Raw genomic sequence first — 10,206 nt, forward strand, 5'->3', positions numbered from 1 at the left:
TAGACCTGGCTCAATATAGACACACTTCCTTAGATTGGTTTGGACTTTGTGACATGGAAAAATCTAGAATGAACTGATGGTGCTGTGTCAAGTCTGGCTTTATCTCTTATCCTGGATCTCCGAATCTTACTTTCATGAACGAGTCCTCAGGTTTAAACAATTAACCTCATACACAGCAGTTTTCTGCCGCATCCTTTAAGATAAAGTATTATTATTAAAATGTGTTTCATTCAGTCACATCATTAAGTATTTATGGAGCAAATGTTCAGTTCTTGATGTTCAGTCAGAGTGAATCAGTGAATGTAAATGTTGCTCCATGTCTCCAGCTAGTGGACTGATAGTAGAAGTGCAGGTTGAGAGATGTCGAGAAGATCATAAATTAGAAGAGTGTAAAGAAGAAGCACAAGAGAAATATTGTAACTGTGGAGGGAATCATAGTTACGTTTGGAGGATGTGAAGTAAGGAAGAGAGCAAAAGAAATCACACAGATTAAAACAACTAAAAACATAAGCTATGCAGAAGCAGTTAAAAATGTGAAGGAACAGAAAACAAGAGAGATTGAACAAACAGTGAGTCAAACTACACAACAAAGCAAAGTACAGACTGAAGATAATGTCACAGTACCAGTGGGAAAACTAATATTATTCATAGCCTATGTTATCAACTGTACTGACCAAGCCAAACACAAAACTGAGAAGATTAAAATAATAGTGAGAGGAGCTGAAAAGTTTTTGGGCTTTAAAGAGGGATCATGGGAGAACATAAATAAAAAGTTGGAGGAAGATGGGAGACCAGGACCATCAGGTGAAAACGGTTCATGTTAATATTACAATGGAACGCTAGAAGTTTAAGTGCTAATGGACAGGAACTTAAAGGTTATATTGATGAGCTTGAAGAACAACTGGAAATTATTTGTGTTCAGGAAACATGGTTAAAAACAACATTAGATTATGTGATTAAAGGTTATGATAGTGTAAGAAGAGATCGATCAGAAGGAAGTGGAGGAGGATGTGGAATATTTATAAAACAAGGAATACAATATCAGGTATTTGGAAAAGGGAAAGAACTAGAGTATGTGGCAATTGAGATATGGGAACAAGAAGGTAAATTCAAAATAGTACATTTTTATAATCCATGTAAAACATTAATGATTGAGATAATGGAGGAGTTAACTGAATATCTGGAAGGGAAAGTAATTTGGTGTGGAGATTTTAATGCAAATAGTACAGTGTGGGGTAAATGTAATGATAAAAACGGACAAGTTATAGAAGAATTAATGGAAATGAAAAATCTAGTATGTATTAATGATGGAAGGGAACGAGAATTAATATAAGAACGGGGATGGAATCAGTTATTGATTTAACAATTGTTTCAAATGTTTTAGCTGGTATTTGTGATTGGTTCATTGATAAAAAATCTACAATAGGTAGAGATCATTATCCCATAACAATAAGAGTAGGACTAAAGTTAAATAATAAGAATATAAAGCTTGGGGAAAAGTTAAATTTTAATAAGGCAGACTGGATTAAATTTAGACATATAAGTCAAATAAACTTAGAAAAAGTAGATATGAGTATGGATATAAATTATGCAAATTTAATAATTTGTAAGATAATAACGGAAGCAGCAGATCTTTCCATAAAAAATCAGGGAGTAAGAATGGTAAGAAAATGGTGCCATGGTGGACAAATGAGTGCAAAGAAGCAATAAAATTAAGAAATAAAGCATTTAAGGTACTCAAACATAATCCAATGTATAAGAATTTAATTGATTATAAAAGAAAGCAAGCAATAGTAAGGAGAACTATAAAAAATGCAAAAAGAAAATATTGGAGAAATTTTTGTAATACGATAGGGAAAGAAACAAAAATTGAGAAAATTTGGAAAGTAATCAAAAGAATGAATGGTATAAAAAGAGAGTTTGAATATCCAATACTAAAAATAGATGATACAAATATAACAAGAGATGAAGACAACATTGAAATATTGGCAAGAACGTTTCGTAAAATTCATAGTTCAAATAATATTAGTGAAAAGGGAAGAAAAGTAAGAGAACATACAAAAATTATATATAAAGATTTATTACAGAACGATGAAGAAACAAATAATTTGTTGAATGTTGAGTTTACAAAAACGGAATTGAATAATGCACTTAAGAAGACAAAAAACACGGCACCAGGTAAAGACCAAATCTGGTATAGAATGATAAGGCAATTTAGTGAAAAATCTAAAGATATATTATTACAATTATATAATAAAATTTGGGAGGAGGGACAATTACCATTGAATTGGAAGAAATCAATTATATTACCAATAGCCAAACCAGGAAAAGATAATTCAAACCCAGAAAATTACAGACCAATAGCTTTAACATCAAATTTATGTAAAATAATGGAAAAAATTATTAATAATAGACTAATATATTATCTAAATAGAAAAGGATATATGTCAAAATATCAAAGTGGTTTTCGAAAAGGAAGGAGTACAAATGATCCAACGTTATGTTAAGAGCATGACATTAGAAGAGCTCACGTAAATAAAGAAAGTGTATTGGCCGTATTTTTTGACATAGAAAAGGCATATGACATGATGTGGGTGGATGGATTACTAATTAAATTAAACAAGTTGGGTATTAAAGGGAGAATATTTAAATGGATTAAAGACTTTTTAACAAACAGGAAAATACAAGTTAGAATAGGAGAAATTATCTCAGGAAAATATGTAGTAGAAAATGGAACTCCACAGGGGAGTATTATAAGTCCATTATTGTTTTCAATTATGATAAATGATGTATTTAAAGATATTGGAAAAGACATGGGGTGTTCACTTTTCACAGATGATAGAGCTGTTTGGAAAAGAGGGAAAAATGTTGATTTTATTGTTAAAAAATTACAAGAGGTTATTATTGGAATAGAGAAATGGGCGTTGCCATGGAGATTTAAGTTAGTTGATAAAACGAAAGTAATGATATTTACTCAGAAAAAAATGAACAGGGAAATAAAATTGAAATTATATAATCAAGAGTTAGAGCAGGTAAAGTGTATAAAATTTTTAGGGCTATGGTTTGATGAAAAATTAAAATGGCATATATATAAAGTTGTTGATAAATGTAAGAAAATATTGAATATTTTGAGATGTTTGGCTGGCAGTGACTGGGGAGCAGATAGACAATCACTAAAACAGATTTATACAGGTATGATAAGATCCAACATAGACTTTGGTTGTTTAGTTTATGGTTCAGCAGCTAAAACACATCTGGTTAAATTAGACATTATCCAACATCAGGCACTAAGATTATATACTGGAGCATTTAAAACCACACCAAGAGCAGCAATGGAAGTAGAGATGGGAGAAATGCCATTAGATTTAAGAAGAACAAAATTAGAAATCAATTATTGGTTAAATTTGCAAGGCAATAACGTTGATCATCCAACTCTGGAAATTTAAAATCTATGTTGGGAAAAAGAAAAGAAAGAAATGAGGAGTTTTGGATGGACAATTGAAAATAAAATACAAAATTTTGAAATGAATAATTTAGAAATTAGTCAAACACCAATATCAATTATACCACCCTGGATTCTACCAGAAGCAACAGTAGATATGTCAATAATGGAAAAGAAACAAGATAAATCATACATTGTAGATAGTTATTCAGTGCAGTTATATTTAAATAATTATTATCAATATGTTCAAATATATACTGATGAGTCAAAAATAACTGGGAAAATAGGAATAGCGTTTGTAGTACCAGAATTCAATATAAAAATAGGAAAACAAATTACAGATGGATTATCAGTATACACAGGAGAAATGTTGGCTATATTGTTGGCTTTACAATGGGTAGAAGACATAAAACCATTAAAAACAATAATATGTTCAGACTCAAGCTCTGCATTATCAAGTTTAAAAAATAATCAAACAGATAGTAGGATGGATATTTATTAGAAATATTTCATACATTATTTAGAATACAAAACATGGATTTGATAGTTTTATTTGTGTGGGTTCCAGCACATATTGGAGTAGAAGGAAACAAGAGGGCAGATAAAATGGCAAACAGGGCAATTAAAAATCCTATTAGTTATACAGTTAAAATAAGTAAATCTGATGGAAAGAGTATTGTTAAAGAGAAACTGATGAAAGTTTGGCAACAAAGGTGGGATGAAGATAAAACAGGAAGATGGTTTTATAAAATTCAGAAGAATGTAGGAGAAAGAAGAAATAGAAAGGAGGAAAGAGTGATAACAAGGTTAAGATTTGGACATACAGGACTTAATTATACACTTTTTAAAATTCAAAAACATAAAACTGGCAAATGTGATTACTGTGATAAATATGAAACCATAGAACATGTTATATTAGAATGCCATAAATATGAAATAGAGAGAAGATANTGATAAATATGAAACCATAGAACATGTTATATTAGAATGCCATAAATATGAAATAGAGAGAAGATACATGAAGAGAGCGTGTGAAAGGATTAAGGAGAAGATTAATTTATTAGATATATTGAGGAAGAATTTAGGGAGTAAACATATGCAAATAATTATTCGATTTCTTAAGAAAACGAAATTATTTAATAGAATTTAATTATAGTGTGTTTGTGAATGAAGGCATGATATACAAAGTTGTGCACAAGTATGTATGTGTTTTTACGTGTGAATGTGTGAGTGTATGTTAGATAGAATTTATGGTAGAATATATGTGAGGATAAATATTTAAACCATCACGAACCACACTCCATACCAGTAAGTGGCAGTAATGCTACTAAAAGTTTCTTGCCAACCGCCATAAAACTGACGAGAAGAAGAAGAAGAAGAAGAAGAAGAAGAAGAAGAAGGAGGAGGAGAAGATGTGCAGATGAATGATGTGTGTTTCCTCTGCAGGTGAAGCTAGAAAGTGTGTGTGTGAGCTGATGTGAATTCAGCAGCATGGATCAGTGTGAGGACAGAGAGGAGGGAGTCCCTCCCTCTAAAACCACTCTGTGTGGGGAAGATGAGAGCCAGAGCAAAGGTCAGAGGTGAGGTCACCATCTCTAACTGTCCACAGCCCTTTTCACACAGCGTTCACTATATCAGGCCAAAACAGACGTGGTGATGAAGCTGCTGCTGCTCCTCTTTGCTGCTTCATCCAGACTGAACAGATTCAGTTTTAATCATCATGTTTCTGTCAGGATCCATCAGAGACTCAGACCAGAACCAGAACCAGAACCTGAACCAGAACCAGAACCAGAACCCAGCTGTGTGTCCTTTAAGAGCGACAGGTCAAAGGGTGCATTCATTAACTTTAAATCTCCTGGATCTCCACCATCAGAGAGGTGAGCTGTTTCTAAATGTTTATATCTGAGATTGTGGCCATGTGATGATAGCATGTTTGTTTGCTTTCTATTGTCTTTGTAACATTAGACTGAATTTTAAATTATTTAATTTTCATATGCATTACATCAATGATATTGCTCTTTCTATGGGTCCTTACGGTTCGTGTTCAACCAAAAGTTATTTTGTTTTATTACCTGGCAGAGAAAGTAGTTCAAACACAGATCTTTGCAATAATTTTAACAGTGACAATCAGAGTGTCACGCCCAGCTCAAAGGCGCTGACAAAAATGGGAGACAGACGAGCGGATCTATAGAAACAATTTATTTTATAAAAAAATATGCTCTGGGAGATCAGGACAGCCAGTCAGAGAGAAGTGTGGGCCAGTGTTGCTCATTCCGGCCTGGTCTGGAGGGCAATCAAGCAGACCAATGATTGACTAGATGTCAGTATTTATCAGCTGCCGGTGTGTTCAATTAACAGCCCATCTACCTGCTTCCTGAAATGAAACAAGAAAAAACACGTAGTGGACTAGAGACACCTACTGGACAGGAGGGGATCGTCACAAGAGCCTGTGTTGTCAAGTGATTCAGAACTTCTTCATCGTCTTGATCAAAGCACAGATTTCAAGAATTAAGACACTTATCTTCACATACTTTTAGAGTGTCCCTGAATAGTTTCCAATACAACACATTCATTCTAGACATTTTCTAATTAATGTTATACTAGTTTTGCTTATGCTTCACTAACTGATGTTACAGGTTAGCCTGGTTTGTACACTACTAGGGCTGTCAATATAAAACTACAAATTAGACTAGTTCAAATCATGTTAATTTGAACTAAATGGTATTCTACTAATTAAATTGCAATTATTAAATGTATTTTGTGTTGTTAATTTGTTTTCCTCAAGTTTTTAGTGTTTTCTCTCTCTCTGACCCAACATGTCTCCATCGCTGCCTGCTCGCTTGAGACAGAGTTAATTTATGGCGTCCTTCCTCCCTGCTAACAGACAGTCTCTCCTGCAGGCCTAACTTAAAGCCCTCTACTATTTTGCATGCCCCACAATTTACAATGAACCACATTAGTATTAATACTAAGAATAATCAACAATCCTCAACATTAGAAACCATAGGGAACCATTCTTTGTGTCCAGTGAATGGACTTGATAACAATGAAGTCCATGTTACCAGCTGGGTTATTGGTCATGCAAAAATTATTGAAAGAACTTCAGTGAACACAGCAGGTCCATTTAGATCCAGAGTCTCTAACCAGAGCTACTCCAGGATCATCTAGTTAACACAGTATTTCTCAACTCTGGTCCTCAGCGCCCCCCTCCTGCTCTGCATGTTTTAGATGTGCCTCTATTCCAGATCAGCTGATTCAAATGATTGCATGACCATCAAGTACTGCAGAAGCCTGTTAATCACCCAGAGATACAACTCAGGTGTGTGGCAGAAAGGAAATACCTAAAACATGCAGGACAGGGGGGCGGTGAGGACCAGGGTTGAGAATCACTGAGTTAACAGATGCCTTATAAATACAAAGCATTCACCTTTTTATATAATAATCAATTTACTTTCCTATCACTGGCTGATATTATATTAAAGATTTTTCATCACAAAAAAATTTCCTCTAATGTAGGTAAACATTTTATTGTTTGTTTTTTCTTCCAACAAAAGTGTCTTTGTAAACTTTTCTCCTGTTTTAACATTATGACCTGAATTTGGTGTTACATTTCTAAGATTTTATTTACAAAGATCACAAATCCCTGGTTCCACATAAATACCTTTGTCCATGTCTTTGAGTTTTGGTATGATGTCGGCTTCCCATGTACAAATAAATAAGTCTGCCTATTCATCCGTTATCCTTCCAAACTTTGTCCAGCTATAGCAAAAGAAAGCAAAACATTTTTTAGAAAACTAGAAGTAGATCATCGTTGTGTCAGTCATAGTGTTACAGGGGGAAAAGAAGCAGACCTACCAGATCTGACATGTCCAGAAACCCTTAATATTCATTCAGCCTATCAGCTTTACGAAGTTAACTGGGGAACAAAAGAACAGCACTCCATCTTAGTAATTCATAAGATAAAATAAGATCACATTTTACTGCCTCAGCTTAAAGATCTGTAAAGAGAAAAATAGCAAAGTATCAAAAACAAGCTTGAAGTCAGTAAATGATTTTTTTTTTTTACAAACAGGACTACGTTTGAAGATTTGATTTCCCATTACATGTGCATTTCAGATTTTTAAACAATCACTTGGAGGGTTCAGCAGAAGGGGATTAAATAAGAATAACATAAGCAGTCAAATTTCTCAATCTTCTTTATCTGAGGATATTGTTTATCCCACAAAACCGAACAAACTAAATTTTTGTCGTACTTTTGAATATTTCTTGAATGTACTGATATTGGAATGGAATGAAAGCAGTACAAAAGTACAAGTGTTGCGGTTGTTTTTTGTAACTTTTTGCAGCACCGCATGGCTCCACAGTACCACTGCACACCAATGTTAGCTTGAAGCTAACATGTTATAAGATCTGCTAACGGACGGTATTAATTTTCTAACAAGGTCATAAAGTAAAAATTAAATAATACTGGGTTTAGGTTAATGTGGTCACAACCCTGAAGAAACGACAGGGAAAGTTGATACTACTGTACTGAATGCGAATAAAATGATTGCTCCTGCTTTTTTTCCCCCTTGGCTCCACTGGATCACAGAACACCACAGCGCTACTAACAGCTGTTAACTGCTCCAACCGTTACTTTTAGAATTTCTTAATGACACAGCAACATTTTACTTGAAACAAAAAAATGCACCAACATGTAATGGGACAAAAGGTGTAAATAACATTTCAAAGGGACAATTAGGCCATAATTGCATTAACTACTGTTAGGGAAATAAATTTTAAATATGCTAGTTTTTAAACTTAACCATATGTACAATATTATATAAAATTATCAGCGTTTTAAAATAAAAAAATTGGGTTCCAAATTACCTTCATGTCACTTTAGGTTAAAGCAGGAATCTGTTTTTTGATGAATAGCTCAGGCAGGAAAATGAGCAAGGTATGGGGAAGACAAATCTCTTTCTGGCAGCTAGGGTCTTTGTTCAAATGTTTAGAAAGGGAGGATCTGGGAGATTCCAGATGTAACTGGCATGAGAACATCCTGTTTTGAGAGTGACCTTTGCTCTCTCTGACTTTTGCTCTCTTCGACCTTTGCTCTCTTTCTCTTTGATTTTGAATAGGTCTCCCATCCTAAGTAATTTGAAACTGCTGAGATTTAGAAGGAGAGGTCACACCTTCAATGCATATATTAAAATTAGGAATACACCTCTTAATAAAAGTTTCCACTTCACAGCAGCAAGCCGAATTGCTTCGTTTTGTGGCCGCACGAGCGATTCCCAAATGCGCCTTTGTTTTTCTCCTGTTTTTGCTTGTTTGTTCATTTTTCTACTTTTCTCAGGTAATTAATGTCTGTTTTATGGTTTGGACTTCTTGATGATTTGGGTGTGATGCTGATCTGTTTTTTTCTATGCATTAAATTGTCTGAATGAAACTCTAGATATGTTTGAAGTTGATTTCCACTGTGTACATGCAGAATCCTGGATTTGGGGGTGTCCAAAGTCGGTCCTCAAGGGCCGGCATCCTGCACGTTTTAGTTCTCTCCCTGGTAGTAGTAACAACCTTTTCAGCTTGTCAATGTTCCTCTTAGGTCTTCTAAAGAGCCATCATTTGATCCAGGTGCATTAAACAAGGGAGAGAACTAAAAAATGCAGGATGCCGGTCCTCAAGGACTGACCTTGGGGCACCCCTGGGCTAGAGGAAAACAACGATCAAAGAAGTTTAACATTTTATTCCTCTAAAATTAACACTACACAACTAGAATAATTTTCAATTCAAATGCAACCCACCACCTGTCTGTGCCATAATAACATGCTAGCTAGCTTTTACATGAAACCCAGCATAACATTTCAGAGTACCCTGTCATAGCAACAAAAAATACAGTAATAAATTTTGCAACGAGTGAATCAAGAAAATTCCCATAAATCAAACAAGATACTAATTCAATCTCACCCAGTTATGGTGCCTTGATGTTGCCACTTAGCAGCTTGACAACAAGTGTGAGGTTGTCAGTTAAACTTTCGTAGCTCATAGCCATTTCAAATTATATTTACTGTAAATGCTACAGAATTGTCTGTTGTTTTTTACCAAACAAAATTATGTAAAAAATCAAAATGTATAATGCATATTAGACTTGAAGATGAGTAAATATACAAACTCACTTGAATTTCTATATTACAAAATATAGAAATATAAGTAAATAGAAGCAGTACAAAATTATTGTTACACTGCATCATTTATAAAAGTCCTTAAACCCTGCCACAATATAGTAATAATTAGATTTTTAGATGAAGTAACAATTGTTATAAATACTAAACAAAAAAATTTTAAAACCATTTTAGAAAAAAAAATGCTGGAAACTGTCATTGAGAATAATTGCACAATCTGATGTCAGCAAGGAGTATATTCTCCCTGACAAACACAAATTACCACGAAAATATGCTGAAATATTCAACACATCCAGCATGTTATAATGCTGTGTAAATATTAACACATTGTGTGTTAAAATGAACACAAAATGTGCATTAAAGGTGATGACTCAGTTTTTGTGTTAATTTTAACACATCTTTTTTAAGAGAATGGTTCTTAGTGGATCAGCAGGAACATTAAATCTTTACTTGGATCATCTGGTTCACTGCTCACATCCAGATATCACTTCATGGACCTTTACCTTCTGATTGTCTCTGTGTGGACAGATATAATGTGAGCTCACTGGCTTCCAGGATCTACAGGATCCATTTTAAATCCTCTATAACTTCCAGGAGAGG

At 34.0% G+C, this 10,206-nt stretch overlaps 1 long non-coding RNA gene across 1 annotated transcript in view; it reads left to right on the forward strand.

Annotated features, from left to right (window-relative positions):
• The window catches only part of LOC103132153 (uncharacterized), an 8,737-nt gene extending 3,393 nt beyond the window's left edge, over positions 1 to 5,344 (forward strand). Inside the window, exons 2-3 of the long non-coding RNA XR_001660861.1 lie at positions 4,889 to 5,022; positions 5,176 to 5,344. This is a non-coding gene — a long non-coding RNA (uncharacterized LOC103132153). The remainder of the gene's footprint in view (positions 1 to 4,888; positions 5,023 to 5,175) is intronic.
• Positions 5,345 to 10,206: the final 4,862 nt, after the last annotated feature.

Source organism: Poecilia formosa, unplaced genomic scaffold (genome assembly GCF_000485575.1).
Source record: "Poecilia formosa unplaced genomic scaffold, Poecilia_formosa-5.1.2 Scaffold937, whole genome shotgun sequence".
In the NCBI taxonomy this organism is placed as follows: domain Eukaryota; kingdom Metazoa; phylum Chordata; class Actinopteri; order Cyprinodontiformes; family Poeciliidae; genus Poecilia; species Poecilia formosa.